This window comes from Diplotaxodon limnothrissa, linkage group LG16 (assembly GCF_057381915.1).
Source record: "Diplotaxodon limnothrissa isolate DT_005_m linkage group LG16, D_limnothrissa_male_GT1.1, whole genome shotgun sequence".
NCBI lineage: Eukaryota > Metazoa > Chordata > Actinopteri > Cichliformes > Cichlidae > Diplotaxodon > Diplotaxodon limnothrissa.
Genome location: NC_140611.1, coordinates 33,084,705 through 33,103,357, shown reverse-complemented (window position 1 = coordinate 33,103,357; position 18,653 = coordinate 33,084,705).

Here is an 18,653-nt window from a genome sequence, read left to right as displayed (position 1 = left end):
GTTTTATGTTTATGTACAATCCTTAATATGTTTTATGTGTATGTCTGTCTGTGTGTGTGTGTGTTTGGGGGGGGCAGAGGGAGTGTTTGCCCAGGGAGCCACACAGGCTAGGACCGCCACTGGGTATGTGAATCATATGCTATGGCCTCATTTTTATTTTTATTTTCAAAATGGAGATCTTGGACTCTGCTGGACTCAGAGCTGTGGCATTCTGAAAAAAAGATTACTAAAAATTAAGTACTTGCCATTGGTGACAAGGAAAAACTTGTCAGTTCAACAAATTTCACCCTGAAGCTGCCCTAATACATATTTTAGCTGTATGACAAACATGTCTGAATTACACAGAGGAAGACTGCAATCAATGCAATCAAACTGTTTATCAGAGGGATATGTGTGATTTTTAGAACACTGGAGCCTTACATTAGCAGCCATAATGTTAGCTTACAACCAGGTGTTGTTTTGCTGGCTAGTTGTCACCTGTGCAGAGAGGACTGTTGTGTGTGTAATCTTCTGGGGTGGCTGTAGCTCAGGTGGCAGAGCAGGTCAGCCACTAATCAGAAGGTCGGTGGTTCGATCCCAGGCTGCCTCCTGACTGCATGCCAAATATCCTTGGGCAAGATACTAACCCCGTGTTTGCCTACTGGTGGTGGTCAGAGGGCCTGGTGGCGCCAGTGTCCGGCAGCCTCGCCTCTGTCAGTGCGCCCCAGGGCAGCTGTGGCTACAATGTAGCTTGCCATCGCCAGTGTGTAAATGAATGGGTGAATGACTGAATGTGAAGCGCTTTGGGGTCCTTAGGGACTAGAAAAGCGCTATACAAATGCAGGCCATTTACCATTTCTGACAGTAAGTAATTGTCCTAATATCAGGAATAAATAAGCACATTTATACACTTTTTGTGTGGGCAAAAGATTAAGAGGAAAACACTTTAAAAATAATCTAGAAAACTCCTACAATGTTCATCAAACACATAACTATACTAAGATTTTTGTGGACAATGAAAGATGATGACAGCTTTTTACTAGATTGTGAAAACGTGATACTTGCAAACAAGCTTAAATATATTATAAACGGGCAAAATCTTACAAGCTATGTATAACAAACTGTTGTTTCTTTAAGTAAATTTAGAGTTTAATGAGTTTTATTCATATAAAAGTTCTTGTCATTATTATTAAATGCTGTAGTTTGTCAACTTTAAGATATACATGCAAGTTTACATTTATTGGTACTTCTACCAGGGAAACAATCACTCTTTAAATAACACTCCCAGTGCTGAGAGATACTTTTTTTCTTTGAATTCACTAATGATCTTCCTGTGATCGTGTGTACAGCGTCTCTTTATGTCTGTCTCCACGTTGGTTGGGTGTGGAGTAAGTGCATATGAGAGCATGAGGGTGGGAATGGATGTTTGTATCTGTGTGTGCCTATATTTCTGTGTCTATATGTCAGGTTGGGTGTCAGGCGCCACCTCTCTGGGGACATCTCAGGCCCTCCAAGGTTTGGAGGCCTATCTCCCCCTACCACCACTTCCCCTGCCAGTGGCGGACTCCCTCAGACATCGGTGCGTTGGTGGTTCTTTGTGTCCGGGGATGGGCGTCCAGGTACACACCGGCTCACTCCTTGGCGGCCGCTTATCGGGGCCTAGAGCCTGGGGCTCGCTCGGGCCACTTCGGAGGTGGGGTGCCCCCGGCCTCTCGGCCTGGGGCTCGGTCACTCCCAGCCCGGCTGGCTGCCGGCGGAGCTCACGGGCGCGTCACTGCAACTCCCCCTGGCTTCTGCTCCGCGGCTGCTGAGTGAGCCCTCATCTGGGACTCTCCTCAGCTCTTTCTGGGACAGTGGCGCGGCTGCCCCTCTGTTGGTCTTCCTTGGTCTCTTGTGTTCTGGGGGCCTCTGGATGTCTGGAGTTTTGATCTCCTCCATACCTGCTTCATGCCCTAGAGGACGGGGCTGTGGCCCCCCCACACCCTCTAGCAGATTATTACATGAAGGAACCTTTAAAAAAAAACAAAAAAACAAGCGCGTCCATGCTCACAGGTGTACACACGGGTGATCACACCCACAAACTACACCCTTTTTGGCTCCTACCTCAAAGCACACTGTGTTCTGTTGATCTTATGTGCTGCACAATAATGTTTAATATTTAGTATTTACTGTCATATTCCCATATATCATTGTGATGTTGTTTATTCTATTACTCTTGTTCTCTTCTGCTTGTTTTCTTTTTTCTTTCTCAGCAGGTGACCCAGGTGATCGATATATGCTTTTTTTTTTCTTCTTTTTTTTTTCTGCCCGTTCTGTTGGTTTTTGTTTTTTGCCCTTCTCCCCCGTCCCTCTTCTCAGCTGTTTCTCTTTCCCTCTTTCTTTCTCCCCTTCTTTCCCCCAGTCAAGTCTGTCCCGTATGTCACTAAATGAAAATAAAATAAACAATAAAAGGTGAATCAAATGGACCATTACGGCAAGGCTGGGATGGTCAATTTGGTAAAGTAAATCCGTTGGGCATCTTTCTTTGCCTTTAGACAACAATTCTGATGGCAAAAGAGCCAAACGGGACAGGCAAAAAAAAACAACAAAAAAAAAACAACTAATGATCTTCCTGCCAGTGGTGGGCATTCCTCTATTTTAATTCCTTTTGATCTTTTCTTTGCCTTTGATGGTGGTGACTACACATACCTTTTTATCCCCTCAACCTTTAAAAAATTAGCTTGGCAACTTAATATTAGTTATATTCAGCTTGAATCAGAAGGAAAAGAAGGAAGCTTAAAAAAACCCTATATTTTCTGTTGTCTACATTGTAGTGGGTGACTTTGCCTCTGAACAGGAAAAGGGGAGTAGGGAAGAGGTTAAAGTGGGATTCAGCATGTGGGGAACCCTAACATCAGTTGTAGCCACTCAGTGTGGGGAAAAGTAGGTTACAATAGGTTAATTTTCTTAGTGTACAGGCTGTGATCAGCTGATATGGATATGCACTGAGGTTCACTGCTCTTTGTGGATATACAAAACTTTGTTGTACACAATCCAACAACATGTACGCATATGTTTCAGTCAGTGTAGGGGATGGAGAACTGTTTACTAGATGGTTTAAAGTTGGTATGAACCATCTAAACATCATCAGCTTAACTTCAGATTCATCTCTGCTAAACTTGATTGTATCCCAACTTGCACCAAAGTCACTGTACACCAGTCACACACTGTTCTATACTTTAAAACCATCACAGTACAGCAAACTGACCTGTTTATTTTGCACTAATCTGCAGAGTATTTTCATGTAGTCTTTAAATAAAATAGTCTACCCCAGTTAACAGGTCCAAACAGAAAGGTCTGGGTTGGCCAGGTTTGAAGCTGATCAGTGTCTAGCCCTATCTCTGAGCCTACAGGAATCATAAACTGCCTATACCACAGGTCTCCTTCTTCAGTCACTATCCCAAACTCAGGGCCTGACTGGTAAATTAAATAGTTTACTTCAGTTTACATCAGTTTCTTCAATGTATTCATTTTCTTTCTCAAGTTACTGGTAGATGAGGCTTTGATACCAAAGCTACTTGATTAAGCTGGATTGCAGAGTCACAGTATTTACCAACTCAGAAAGCCTTTCTGGTAGAAGGCAAACTGCCAAGAGCAACACCAGTTTTCTTATTAGGGATAATGAGGCTGATGACAATGGTGGAGATTGTAGAGGGAGATCGTACAGGGTGGGCAATTTATATGGACATTTGTTTTTTCAATAGGAAGAGGGCCATGTGACACATCAAACTTATTGGTAATGTCACAAGAAAAATGATGGTGTGCTTGGTTTCAACGCAACTTTATTCTTTCATGAGTTATTTACAAGTTTCTGGCCACTTATAAAATGTGTTCAATGTGCTGCCCATTGTGTTGGATTGTCAATGCAACCCTCTTCTCCCACTCTTCACACACTGATAGCAACACCGCAGGAGAAATGCCAGCAAAGGCATCCAATATCCATATTTTGAGGTGCTGCACATCTCGTATCTTCACAACATAGACAATTGCCTTCAGATGACCCCAAAGATAATAGTCTAAGTGGGTCATATCGGGAGACATTGGGGGACATTCAACTGGCCCACGGCGACCAATCCACTTTCCAGGAAACTGTTCATCTAGGAATGCTCGGACCTGGCACCCATAATGTGGTGGTGCACCATCTTGCTGGAAAAACTCAGGGAACGTGCCAGCTTCAGTGCATAAAGAGGGAAACACATCATCATGTAGCAATTTCAAATATCCAGTGGCCTTGAGGTTTCCATTGATGAAGAATGGACCCACTATCGTTGCACCCCATATACCACACCAAACCATCACTTTTGTTGTTCCAACAGTCTTGGAGGGATCCATCCAGTGTAGGTTAGTGTCAGACCAATAGCGGTGATTTGGTTTGTTAACTTCACCATTCACATAAAAGTTTGCCTCATCACTGAACAAAATCTTCTGCGTGAACTGAGGGTCCTGTTCCAATTTCTGTTTTGCCTATTCTGCAAATTCTGTGCGCTGATCTGGGTCACCCTCGTTGAGATGCTGCAGTAGCTGGAGTTTGTAAGGGTGCCATTTGTGAGTAGCTAATATCCGGATGTTCGACCAATGCCACTGCGACATGTGGCGAGTGCTGCGCTGTGGGCTCTTGCTGAATGATGCTAAGACAGCCACTGATGTTTCTTCATTAGTGACAGTTTTCTTGCGTCCACATTTTGGCAAATCCAACACTGAACCAGTTTCACGAAACTTAGCAAGCAGTTTGCTAACTGTAGCATGGGAGATGGGTGGTCTCGTAGGGTGTCTTGCATTGAAATCTGCTGGAATGACCCGGTTACTGCGTTCACCAGATATAAACACAATTTCAATCCGCTCCTCAGGTGTTAACCTCTTCGACATGTCAATGGCTGTGAACAAAGAGAACTTTGCAAATAACTCATGAAAGAATAAAGTTATGTTGAAACCAAGCACACCATTGTTTTTCTTGTGACATTACCAATAAGTTTGATGTGTCACATGGCCCTCTTCCTATTGAAAAAACAAAAGTTGTATCCAAGATGGCCGACTTCTAAATGGCCACCATGGTCACCACCCAGATTGAGGAGTTTGCCCCCTCACATATAGACCTACTAATGTGTCACAAACAGGACTTTAACATCACCAACCATTCCCATGTTATTACGGTGTTTCCATATAAATTGCCCACCCTGTAGATGCACTCCATCCATCCATCCATTCGCTTCCGCTTATCCTTTTCAGGGTCGCGGGGGGGTGCTGGAGCCTATCCCAGCTATCATAGGGCGAGAGGCGGGGTACACCCTGGACAGGTCGCCAGTCTGTCACAGGGGTAGATGCACTCATTCAGATCATTTAAAAAGATACCCCCCTCAAAATATCAGTTGTTTTAACCCTCTTGAACAGTTGTCTAGCTTTGTTATTTCTGGTCAGGTCAGCCTGGTAGTTTTTGAATTTGCTATGTCTCTGTTGTTCTTTTGTTCTCATAATGCCTCATATGCGCCCTATTGTATAACTCTTTCAATAAAGAATATTAAAGAGGAAGAAGAAAAACAACGTGCCAATCACACAGTCTTGTCATTTCTCCCCTTTACATTGTGTGAACACTGTTGTGTCGACCTGAGTTATTACTCTGTGGGCTTACAGAAAAGGACAATGCAGCTGCTTTGGGGAGTTATTTCCTTGGGGAACAGGAGAATTGTTCTGTGATGATTACTTGTAACCTCTGGGCTATTATTTGAACGGAGTGTCCACTTTTTAAATGCCAGATAGGGCTGGGGGTCTGCTTGACTGATTAAGCTATTTGTTGAACGCTCTGTGCAATTTGTTTGCAGGTTTTCAAAACCACTTGAGCACACAGCTTGACTATAAGCTGCTATTTCAGCGCAAGAATCAATCAGAATGAAAACTAGTTTTAATATCTCAGCCTTGGAATTTAAAGGATATTGTAAAACGTTTTCATATTTTAAAAAAAATATCGTGTTACATGTGTCAATTTTGGATCTTTACCTATTTCCTTGGAAAGCAAGGAAATAGGTAAAGCGTCAGTGATAACTGCCAGCAAACCCAGTTAATTAATTTACATGAATTACTTCCAGTGAACAGTAGGGGGTCAACTCTTCTGGTTGCAATAAGAAGTCAGATTGTATGTAATGTTATTGAAAAATGACTCAACTTTTTCACATTAAATACTTCAATCGGTTCATCAATCACTACTCTAAGGTCTTTTTTAATACAACATGGTACTAATCTTATATATAATGGTGCCTTTTAATTTAAAAAGGGACCATTGTTTAATCTAAAATCTTCTTAATGCATGTACATTGTCATCCCTTTCTCCATTAGCTGGTAAATTCAAGTTGGCATTGTATGTGTTATGTATATGATTTATTAGAAATACAAGGATCTGAATCCAGCGTTACAGCAAACAGTATTTTAAATCAATAATCAAGCTTAATAAATTTATTTGAGGATTATTTTATATGGAGTTCAGTACCCAGAGATCAATAAACTCCCGCCTACATTACACAACTACGTTCTCATTTCAGACCTTCTTCCTTTCATTGTTCTTTGTAAAAAGTACTCTGGGGGATCTGGATGGGAGCTGTCACCAGTTCTCAATGTTGCTTCTACAACAACAACAACAACAACAACAATCTTTATTTATAGAGCACATTAAAAGCCAGGGGCATGCCAAAGTGCTTTACATGAAACAATAAAACAATAAAATGATTTACACTAAAACATCAGAATCATATAGGTGTGGGATTATGTTCACAGGTAAAAACCACTAATAGGAACAGTCAATAGCACACAGCTGTAGCAAAGAGAACTGTACCATCATACACAGTGATAGAGGACATAGGCAACGCAACAATAAAATAAAATAATTAAGACTATAACGTCAGAGTCATATAAGTGTGAGATTATGTTCACAGATAAAAACCACTAATAAGAATAAACTATAGCACAGAGCTATAGCAGAGTAAAGCTGTAAAGCTGAACCATCAAACACAGTGATGGAAAACATTGACAGCACAGGACAACGCAAAACAACCAGACACATTAGAACATTAGAACAACACACTAGAAGCAAGGCGAGAATTTAACTGGTAGAAAAAGCAAGTTCAAACAGATATGTTTTAAGCCGTGATTTAAAAGATTGAATAGAATCAGACGCCCGGATGCCAATCGGGAGACTGTTCCACAGCTCAGGTGCAGCTAGAGCGAACGCTCGATCACCTCTAGACTTCAAGCGAGATCTGGGCTGAACCAACAATGACTGTGAGGAAGATCTTAAGGCCCTCGTAGGAAGATATGAATTTAAGAGTTCCTTAAGATAACTTGGCCCTGTGTTATTAGTAATTTTAAAAGTAAACAACAGAATTTTAAATTGAATACGAAATTTCACAGGCAACCAGTGCAGATCAGCAAGGACGGGAGTGATGTGAGCAAACTTCCTAGTTTTAGTTAGAATGCGTGCAGCGGCATTCTGGACTGTCTGTAATCTATGTAAAAGGGTAGAGTGAAGACCATAATAAAGTGAATTACAGTAATCTAGTCGTGACGTAACAAAGGCATGGATAAGCTTTTCCAAGTCATTGTGCGGGATGTAATGTTTGGCCCTGGAAATAAGGCGAAGTTGGTAGAAACTAGATCTGACGACAGCAGATACTTGTTTGTCAAGTTTAAATGAGCTGTCAAGTAGCACACCCAGATTCCTAACAGTGTCAGGGAAAGAACTAGTGAGAAAACCAAAAGCATCATGAAGTTTGGCACGAAGAGCGTCACTGCCAAAGATCATAATTTCAGTTTTCTTATCGTTAAGGATAAGAAAATTTGCCAGAAGCCATTGCTTGACCTCACACATGCACTCTCGAAAGTTACTCACGGACATAGCTAGATCATCATTCAGCTCAAAATAGATCTGGATGTCATCGGCATAATAGTGAAAGGCAATGTGGTATTTCTCCAAAATGACACTTAAAGGAAGCATATACAGTGAGAACAGGGTAGGGCCTAGCACAGATCCCTGGGGAACACCACAGCAAACAGGTACAGCGGAGGAGGAGGAGGTAGCCAAGTGAACCGAAGAGAGCCGATCGGAGAGGTAAGATTTAAACCAATCCAAGGCAGTGCCCTTGATGCCTACAGTGTGCTCTAGTCTCGCCAATAGTATGTTATGGTCAACCATGTCAAATGCCGATGAAAGATCCAATAGCACTAGGACAGAGGGGCGTCCATTGTCAGCCATTAGTAAAAGGTCGTTAAAAACTCGAAGCAGTGCTGATTCAGTGCTATGGTGTTGTTTAAAGGCCGATTGATATTTATCATTAATGTTATTCTCATCCAGGTAGGTCTGAAGTTGAAGCAGAACTACCTTCTCAAGAATTTTAGCCACAAAGGGAAGTTTGGAAATCGGCCTATAATTGGCATAATCATTTTGATCGAGATTACTTTTTTTTAGAACAGGTTGGATTATGGCATGTTTAAGAGCTAATGGTACATAGCCGGACAGCAAGGAGGAGTTCAATATGGACAAAAGACAAGGTCCAATTGTACTAAAACAATCCTTGACTATACGGGATGGAAGAACATCATGTACAAGATTAGTATTATTGAGTTTCTCGATTAGATGCTTCAGAGTAGAGAGAGAAACGGGTTCAAATTGACAAAAAGTAGTGGAACAATCGGGGGTGGGCATACGGTCGGTCACCAAAGGGAGGGTAGATTTAAGAGATGCGACTTTATCCAAAAAATAACTTGAAAATTTTTCACAAAGGCCCGGGGAGCATGGCAGAGGCATAAAGGGGCAGGGGTTTACCACAGAGTTGAAAATTTTGAATAAAATTCGAGGGTTGTTTCCATTGGTGGTGATAATTTTAGATAGGAAAGCAGCTTTAGCCATTCTGGCAGCTGATTGAAACTTCGAGCGGCTAACGCATAAAGTGTCATATGATGACTGGAGATTATCCTTCCTCCACCTCCTCTCATCCCGTCGACACATACGTCGTAAGGCACGAACAGAATCATTTAACCAACATTGTGAGTAGGTTCTGGGGCGTTTCATTCTGATCGGTGCTACAATGTCAAGGATAGAGGAACATGTAGTTAATAGAGTATTGGCGAAATTCTCAAGCGTATGTGGGGTAAGACAGTCTGACGTAGTAAATGAAAAGTTCACAAAAGAATTAGAAAATTTCAACAGAGTATCGGCATTCACAGTACGCGTAGGACAAAGAGGAGCCTCAAAGCGTGATCCGGTGTTGCCAAGGTCAAGATCGAAAATAACCGGAGAATGGTCGGAAAGTCCAGTGTTTCTAATTTCCTTAATACATATATCCACATCGTATGAAAAAACCAAATCAAGGGTGTGGCCCTTAACATGGGTAGGCTCATTCACCCATTGGGTAAGATTAAAAGAAGCAGTTAGTGCTAGAAAATCGTTGGCCAATTTGTCATCCATACAACAGACATGAATGTTAAAATCACCAGAAATAATAACAGAACCATATTTAAAAAGAATGGATCCCAAGAAGTCAGCAAATTCAGAAATAAACATCTTGTGGTATTTAGGCGGACGATAAACCACAACACACAGAGTAGTCCGAGGGCCAGTCAATTCCAATAACTGGGCTTCAAAGCTAGAATAGGTTGGGGAGGGTAGCAGCCGTGCTTCATGTTTGTTTTTAAAGACCGAGGCTAGGCCACCACCTCTACCAGTGAGCCTTGGTGAGCTAAAGAAGGCACAGTCAGGAGGGAGAAGCTCAGAAAAGGGGATAAACTCACCCGGAGAAGTCCATGTCTCCGTCAGAAATAGAACATCCAGTCCCGTGGTAAGGAAAAAGTCATTTAAGAGAAAGGCCTTATTTGAAAGAGACCTAACATTAAATAAAGCCATCCGAGTCCGAGGAGCTAAGTCATTAGCGGTAGCCCGTCGCAGGGTGTTTAGATTGCTGTGTTGAACACCGCGGCCAGGCGGTGTAATCCAAGACCGAGCAGAGTGATAGGCCACTGGGCAGGTAGGATAGGTATGAGGGCCAACAGGGCATATCCAACGATGACTTAACAATTTAGCCGCAAAGCAGCTCCTGGAGTAGAAGATAAATCGTGACAGCTCACGACTTGTAGAAGGGTAATCCATAGCCATGGCTCTAATATAAGCCTTGACGCGAACGCGGGCACCACTCCTTCTACCCCGTTTCCTGAAGCGTTTCCTACGCAGAAAGGGAAAAGGTAAGTAGGTCTACTTCTGGCTCATTTCATTGCTTTCCTTTATGCATCCAAGCCTAGAAACGGTTCAGTGACACCATTGCAATCACAGGTTGATGGAGTTGGTGAGTGGTATCTGGCAGTTGCTAGGTGAAATTTGCAGTAGCAATTGCTGAATTTGCCTTTAGTTTGCATGGAAAACATTAGTTTGCCTGCAAATTTGCCAACATGTGATAGTGAAGTCATGAAAAGGGTTACACAAACACAAAAGCTGAGATATTTTGCATTCAAGGTAAATTCTGAAATGTGTGAGTTGAAGTGCTGAAACACAGCTCTTACTTTGATGGTTTGCATTGCACTTTGTTAAATTTTGCTACTGCTTGCTGAGAAGCTGGCAAGTCTTTGTAGACAAGTCAATGTTTTCTATTCGAACTGGAGGCAACTGCAGCAATCTGCAAGCATTCAAAGTAATCGCAGAGAGGTTTTCGGTGCAGTACTGCATACAAATCAGTACTCACGATTATGAATTCAATTTTAAACAACCATTCTCTTCTGTCTTTGCTTTTCTAATAATTTTTTCTTTGTTATCATGAACTTATTTGAGTTACTGTGCTACAATTCCCATGGCCCAGAAACTGAACACTCTTTCTACAACAAAGACACTTTTCATGCTAATTTATCCATCTATCCTTTAACCAGACCACTTCTTAATTTGTCTCCCATTTGACAATTTATTTCCATCTTTCAATCTTTCAGCCTGAAGCCTGAAGACTTCTAGGTTAACAAGTATTACTAAAGCATCAATATTCAGCTGTGTTGGGTCTAATTCTGCCCCATTTAACTCATTCAGGTGTATTGTCCCCACAGCTGTAGGCTATAAATCATTCACACTGACTGTTTGGTCCCAGCAGACGAGAAATATACCCTGACTTTCTACAAAATGAGACATTTATATGAAAACAGGTCAAACTGTGTGTTACTGCTATGCATCCCACATCAGGGTCACTGCAGTCTTATTTGTTTTACTTTTCCTAGTGCTCCCGTAGATGATTTAAGGGTTTCGGTCAAGCTGCTCCTCTGCTTGTTATTAAGTATGATTTCTCAGAAAATTCAGGTTTAGTTTATAGAGTTAAGGAATAAAGAAAACCAACAAACAGGAGAAACAAAGTGCACCTTTGCACATGATCAAAGTGCTTTGCTCTTTTTTAAGTCTGCACAAATTACTACTCTTATTATCTTCAGAACTTTATTTAAAAATATGGTGTTCTTGGTGATTTCAGGACCTGAAGGGGAAAAAAAAAATCAACCTTAAATAATTCAGTCACGTTTTTAATCCATGCTTATATCTCAAGTATAGTTCTACCTAATTTTATTTAATACCATCAGGGCCAAACATGTTTTATTAAATGGTTTTCTTTTGAATTAGTCAAACATTTGAATATTCCCATTTTCACTTTCTGTTTTTCTTGGGGCATTTACCTACTTTTGGTGCCTCTGGCTGACAATAAATAAATAAATAAAAGCTTCCATACCTCGAAGAAAAAGGGGATACTGCCTAGGGGACTTGTGAAAGTTTGGGCTGCACCACAGGCTGGAAATTCATATCATCAGTTCTTACTTTGTAGTTTGCAGAGTCTTATTTCAAGGATACTTTCATTTCACTGTTAGCTTACTGTTAAGTGTTCAGGATGTGGTAATACGTATTTTGTCCCCTACAAGTTATCTTGGCATGGGCAGTGAAGTGGATATGATGTCATGATGTGGCAGTTTAAGGAGTTAGGTTTGTGTTTTAAACTCTGTTATTCAGTCGCAGGTTGCCTCAGTTTCTTGCCACACTGGTGAAGCCTGGGGCCAACCTTGTATCATGTGACTGGAACACTTGTTCCTCAGCTAATTCAGAATCTCTTGGCTCTTAGTTACCTCTGACACCTGTAGGAGTAAGAATTTACTTGTTCATCTGCTGGTGCACTCTCCTCCGGCACCTCTCAACCTTCCATTAAAAAAAACTTCCTTCCTCACCTCTCCTTCAAGTGAGACTGTTTCCAAATATTACAATCAGTTCTACAAGTCACAGCCTCCATCCTGCATGGATCCTGTCTCTTTCCCTCTGTGCAACTCAGTCTCACTGCACTGCCACATTTTTTTTAACACATTTTAACACATAGCCTCTTGCTTTCTGGGTCTGTAAAAGTCATCAATGTGACACTACTAGCAGATATTGTTTTTTGACGGTTTAGCACACTTTCAAATCCTTTGCTCCATGTTACAGGCACACAACCAAACAGATAAGCAAAGCCGAAGTGCAGGTATGATGTGTTTTTTTACAGGCTAAGTAAAAAAAACACTCGTTACAAAGAATACTATGTATCCTTGACAACATATCCACTCATGAAGAGCATTTACATGGAAATACACAAATTCCAGATCACAACGCTGTCAACCAAGAAATTGAAGTTCCAGTGAGTAATTAATTTTAGCACTTACTTTTGCATGGATTTTACTTGCTGCCTAGTTTCACTCCAGTGAAAATATTGCGCTGTGAGCATAATCATAATCCCAACTTTTTTGCTCATAGCATAATAGGGCTGAGGACAGTCCACTGGGGATGCCTCATCTCTCATAACTGGGGTCTTCTGCCCCTTGTCAGCCACCACTATGTCTGGTTGGTTGGTCAGCAGCTGCTTGTCTGTCTGGAACTCAAAGACCCAAAGGACTTTAGCTCTGTTGCTCCCAACCACCTTTGGTGGTATCTCCCACTGGGACTTGGGGACTTCTAGTCCATATGTGGCACAGATGTTTCTGTACACTAACCCAATCATGTAGTTGTGTCTCTTAGTGAACGCTGTCCCACCTTGAATCTTACAGCTTGCCGCTACCGTATCTTAGCCACGAAGGTTACACACAGAATACATAAAATCCCAGAGGATTAAGTGTGACAAAGAATTACAAACAGAAGTTTGAAGGCACAATAACTCATCATTCAGTAATGGCTGGACGAGTCAAAGGAAAAGGCCTTGATCTAGACAGTTTCATCTGGAAGAAAGTGCACTTCTCCCTAAGTCTTACTGCTTAACAACTCTATCAAGTTTCCCTACACTTGTCATGCATTAGATCCAACAAGAAGCTCACTTTAGTGCAACCACATATCATAGCTCATCTTGGCGCATCCCAAACTCTTTTGATCCTCCAGTTTGTTGTGTTCTCATGCCAAGAAAGGCACATTTCATCACCATTAGAGCTGTTTCTATGGGCTGAGATTCACAGATGGTAGGCGGGTGCATGTCAAGCTTTTTCCGATATTCCCATAAGCGATAGAGACATGCAATATTTATGATTTTACTGTTTTTGTGTGTGTGTGTGTGTGTGTGTGTGTGCGCGCGCGCGCGCTTTTGAGTGTGTGTTAGAGTGCTCCAAAAAATGTTTTTTTCAAAGCTGACAAAATGAAACATGTTTGATGTGTATATAATTTCCCCTTGAACTGCTCTCTGAATGGCTCCTATTCTTTAATGCGTGAGAAACACATCAACATGAGCATGCAAAGCAAAATAATTCACAGTTAAGTGCTTTTTACTTCAAAACATGTTGCCTAATGCCTCATCACGTTAAACTTAGTGTGATTTTTAGTGGAATTATCTCAGATTTTTCCTTAAAGTTATATGTTTCAATGCATGTGTGGGTAGCTTCAAGTACTGCAATTGCTTAAAGTTTCTAACAGTCAAAGTTGAATTAATCTATTGGTGCACTGTCTCTGAGAACATTTTTTATTTGCTTTATCTGTACTTAAGACAGACTTAAAGTTCAAAAAGGGGATTTTGAAATGGTGACAGATGTCACCAACAGTACAGACAAGTGATAAGAAAATACTAGTATTGTTACTGATCCAACCATCCTGTTAAAACAACCTGTTCTTATTCCCATACTGTCAGATGCTGGCATCTTAAAGATAAGCACAAGTTTCCTTTTTCATTGCTACTGGCAAAAGGAATATGGAAGCAGAGAGCAAATGGCTCTGTCTAAAAGCAACAACTCTATAGAGTTGTTGAAAAGTGATACCTACAGCTTTGTCACCATTGTTAGGCATCACTTTGTAGCTGTTAGTTGACAGCTTGTGGATATTCCAGGCCTTAGTTGCATAAATGGCCCTCTGTTGTATTTAGCACCCTGTCATATGTAATTCAACAATATCCTTTGCTCCAGCTGCTTCAATCACTCGCCTCAAAGTTGATACATTTGCTTATGGACACACCGGCTTCACATTGCTAACAGTTATTTTACTGACATTTCTCTGGATGGTGCTAATCTCTTCCTGCCAAGCTTCTACTAGGCTGACTCATAGGCCTCTGAATACTTACTGCATGGAAAACAATTTCCCTTCTTCATCACTTCATTTCTAACTAAAAAATGTGTTTAAAAATGGCACTCAAATAAATACTATAAAAAATGAATAAAAAATAATTTTAATAGTACTTTTCAAACCAGTTAATTAAGAAATTGCAGTGATATTTTAAAAATCACGTAATGAAAGCAGCCTGTTTTCACACTCATTTACTCATTTGCAGATCATGAATCAGACAATTTACAAACTATGAGTAGTCACAGTTACTTCTGATTTAATGCACAAACAGACAAGCGTGTGGGGGTATTGAGTAAAGCTTAATCTGAGGATATGCCCACTTCACCTAAGCCACCAAAAGCCTTATATTCAACAGGCAACAAAAGAACAAAGCAGACACTTTATTGCCATTTGGAACATACACGTGTTAGTGCACATTAGAATTAAGTTTTGGATAGGAAGATTCTGACCCTTATAAGGATCAAACCCACAGAGTTAAACGGCCAAATGTGCAAAAGTTAAAAGGACTGTGCATCAGTAAATAACTCGCTGCTACAGTAAGACATTATTCTGTGCTCTATGGTCGCCTGTCACAGACTTTGATGTTAGCTATGTGGCACTTTTTAAGCAGGCTGCTAAAAGAAGGATCTTAATGATATTCTCATTAGAATAGAGTTTACTGTAGATATGTGGGTAGATGAAAGGTTTATTGTTATATTAGTAACTAGTGATTCCATCAGTGATTGCAGAGCAATTAATCTACCAATCTATCTTATTGCCGGAATAAATAAGAGCAGTACATTATTATCTTAAAAAAAAAAAAAAGTAAAAAGTAAATGTGTAATACATTAATGTTTTTGAGCAATGACCCCAAGACTGATTGCTGCATAGGTTGCTGGTTCAGTCCTGGGTGTGTTTTACAGTTTCAGGACAAATATTTCAGGGACCAAATACTGTAATACACACTGGTGCTATGATAAGTACAGTGACAGAATTGTTTGGACAATATTTGAGACAAATTTCAAAACAAATGTGTCTTCTACTGCAGCAGAATAGCTCCGGCATGACAGTAGGGATCTACTGGACAGCGTACTGGGAAGTCAGGCTCTAGATTAGGACAGGACTCTTTAGTAGGACTTCTTTGTTGTTGGTTCTTTTTCCTGGATTTGTTGACAGGAAAAGAAAAAAAAATATGATCAGCTGTTTCCTAAAGCCTAAAGTAGAACAGGGGGAGCATCCTGTACACAGTGGCAGAGGTAAGAATGATGAAATGTAGACAACATCTGCTGCCCTTTCGCTATGTGGGGAAATGATGCATCTGCCAAGCCTGCAGCTTTCCACCTTGCTGTGCTTCCTCTCACAGCAGCCCTGCCCCAGCATTTGCCTCAGGAAAAAAAATCCTACTTATTTTCTTATTTTTTAAAAATTTCTTTTGAAACAATTTGAAACAATCAGTATCATAGCTTTTATATAAAAGATGGATGTAGACAGACTCACTGCACCCTGTTAGTAACATTCCATTATGAAGTTCAGAGAAACACTTATGGGTGCAAAGTTTATAAAATTATATAATGTTGTTTTTATTTGGCATTGAATCTCTCAACTGAGATCAGATACTTATCATGAAAATGTTTTCTGAAGTCACAGTAGTAGTGTCTATTTCTCATTGACTTCTATACATTTAGACTTAAAACCAACTAGAGGAGTTGCCCCCTGCTGGCTTTTTGAAGTAATGCTGGTTTTAAGCACTTAAGCACCCCTATGAGCAAGCACTTTGGCGACAGTGGGAAGGAAAAACTCCCTTTTAACAGTAAATAACACCGCTACTTAAATTAACTTATTTTTCTTGAATTCTTCCTTTACAGGATCGAGGACCAATGCAAACGTCCAGGTCAAGGACAAAAATGGGAAGCTCCTGATCGCCCAAGAAGAGCAACACAAAAGATGGGCCGAACACTTCCAAGAGACCCTTAACCCTTTAAGACCTACCATAGAACCAAGTTCGCCAGAGCTTATATTATATTTTTACATGCTGTGGAGCCATTTTTGGGAGCATTTCAAGTTGCTATACATCAATACAACCATTATAGCCCAAACTTTAATAATATGTCTGCATTAGGTGCATAGTAATTACATAAATTGCAAAAAAGTGCAATAAACTACAAAAAAATTGAAAATCGTTTTTGTTTTTTTAACATATATTTCTAGTTAGAGAAATTTAAGAGGCTTATCCCTCAAAACTGTAAATACAAAAAAGTTACACAAACTAGTTTCCCACCACAGGAAATTTATTTTGAGTGTCTTCATAGTTTTATTTTTGAAATACACCAATTTGTATATACTGCAGGAAAAACGAAAATAAATATTATAGTGCAAATTTGCAAAATAACAGCATATGCATCAAAATAAACTATTTCCAGCAGTGCAATATGAGTCTTAAGCATCCCAGAAACGACACAGAAAGTCATAAAGTCAAACATAACTTTTTAAAACACATAACAAGTAAAACACAAGCTCATAAGGCCCCGATCGTAAAAAACTACATTTCCGCGAAAATGACGTCACTTCCGGTTTCGGGCAGGTCATGCGGTCATGTGATAGTTCGCGCTGATGGACGTAGGAAGTGTTACAAACAGCTGATGGATCGGCGAAGCGTGTTTCTGGAATATCATGTTTTTGTTGCTGCAAGTGATTTTTATGCAGTTTTTGCAAAGCTATATGTGGAAGGAAACCGTGACCTAGGACAAGCTGATGGCATAAGAAGTAAGTACAACTCTTCCGGTTTCATATGCAAAAAAAATTTTTGCGCTAGCTTACGTGGTTGCAGTGCTACTGGGATTTAAAAATAGTTACGCAAAACAGAGCGTGCCCGCTCCGATCGGCTGTAAAGGGTTAACCCTTTACAGCCGATCGGAGCGGGTTAACCCTTTACAGCCGATCGGAGCGGGTTAACCCTTTACAGCCGATCGGAGCGGGTTAACCCTTTAGAGCCGATCGGAGCGGGTTAACCCTTTAGAGCCGATCGGAGCGGGCACGCTCTGTTTTGCGTAACTATTTTTAAATCCCAGTAGCACTGCAACCACGTAAGCTAGCGCAAAAATTTTTTTTGCATATGAAACCGGAAGAGTTGTACTTACTTCTTATGCCATCAGCTTGTCCTAGGTCACGGTTTCCTTCCACATAAAGCTTTGCAAAAACTGCATAAAAAGCGCTTGCAGGAACAAAAACATAATATTCCAGAAACACGCTTTACCGATCCGATCAGCTGTCCATAACACTTCCTACGTTGGAATAGACGTCAGCGCGAACTTTTGCATTCCCGCCATTACCTGCCCGAAACCGGAAGTGACGTCATTTTCGCGGAAATGTAGTCTTTTTTGCGATCAGGGCCTCAGGGCCTATACTGCTCTTTTTAAAAGTTATCTTTGACTTTATGACTTTCTGTGTCGTTTCTGGGATGCTTAGGACTCATATTGCACTGCTGGAAATAGTTTATTTTGATGCATATGCTGCTTTTTTGCAAATTTGCAGTATAATATTTATTTTCGTTTTTCCTGCAGTGTATAAAAATTGGTGTATTTCAAAAATAAAACTATGAAGACACTCAAAATAAATTTCCTGTGGTGGGAAACTATTTTGTGCAACTTTTTTGTATTTACAGTTTTGAGGGATAAGCCTCTTAAATTTCTCTAACTACAAATATATGTTAAAAAATCAAAAACGATTTTCAATTTTTTTGTAGTTTATTGCACTTTTTTGCAATTTATGTAATTACTATGCACTTAATGAATACATATTATTAAAATCTGGGCTATAATGGTTGTATTGATGTATAGCAACTTGAAATGCTCCCAAAAATGGCTCCACAGCATGTAAAAATATAATATAAGCTCTGGCGGACTTGGTTCTATGGTAGGTCTTAAAGGGTTAACCAGCCAGAGCCCGCCAAGACGTACAATTTCGAGGTGGAGAATGCACAAGATGAGCTTGGGTTCAACACTGGCAGAATCACCATCGAGGAAGTGAAGATCGTGATCGAGAGCCACAAGAACAACAAAGCGGCCAGCTTAGATGAAATACCAGCAGAGCTCCTGATACACGGCGGCCA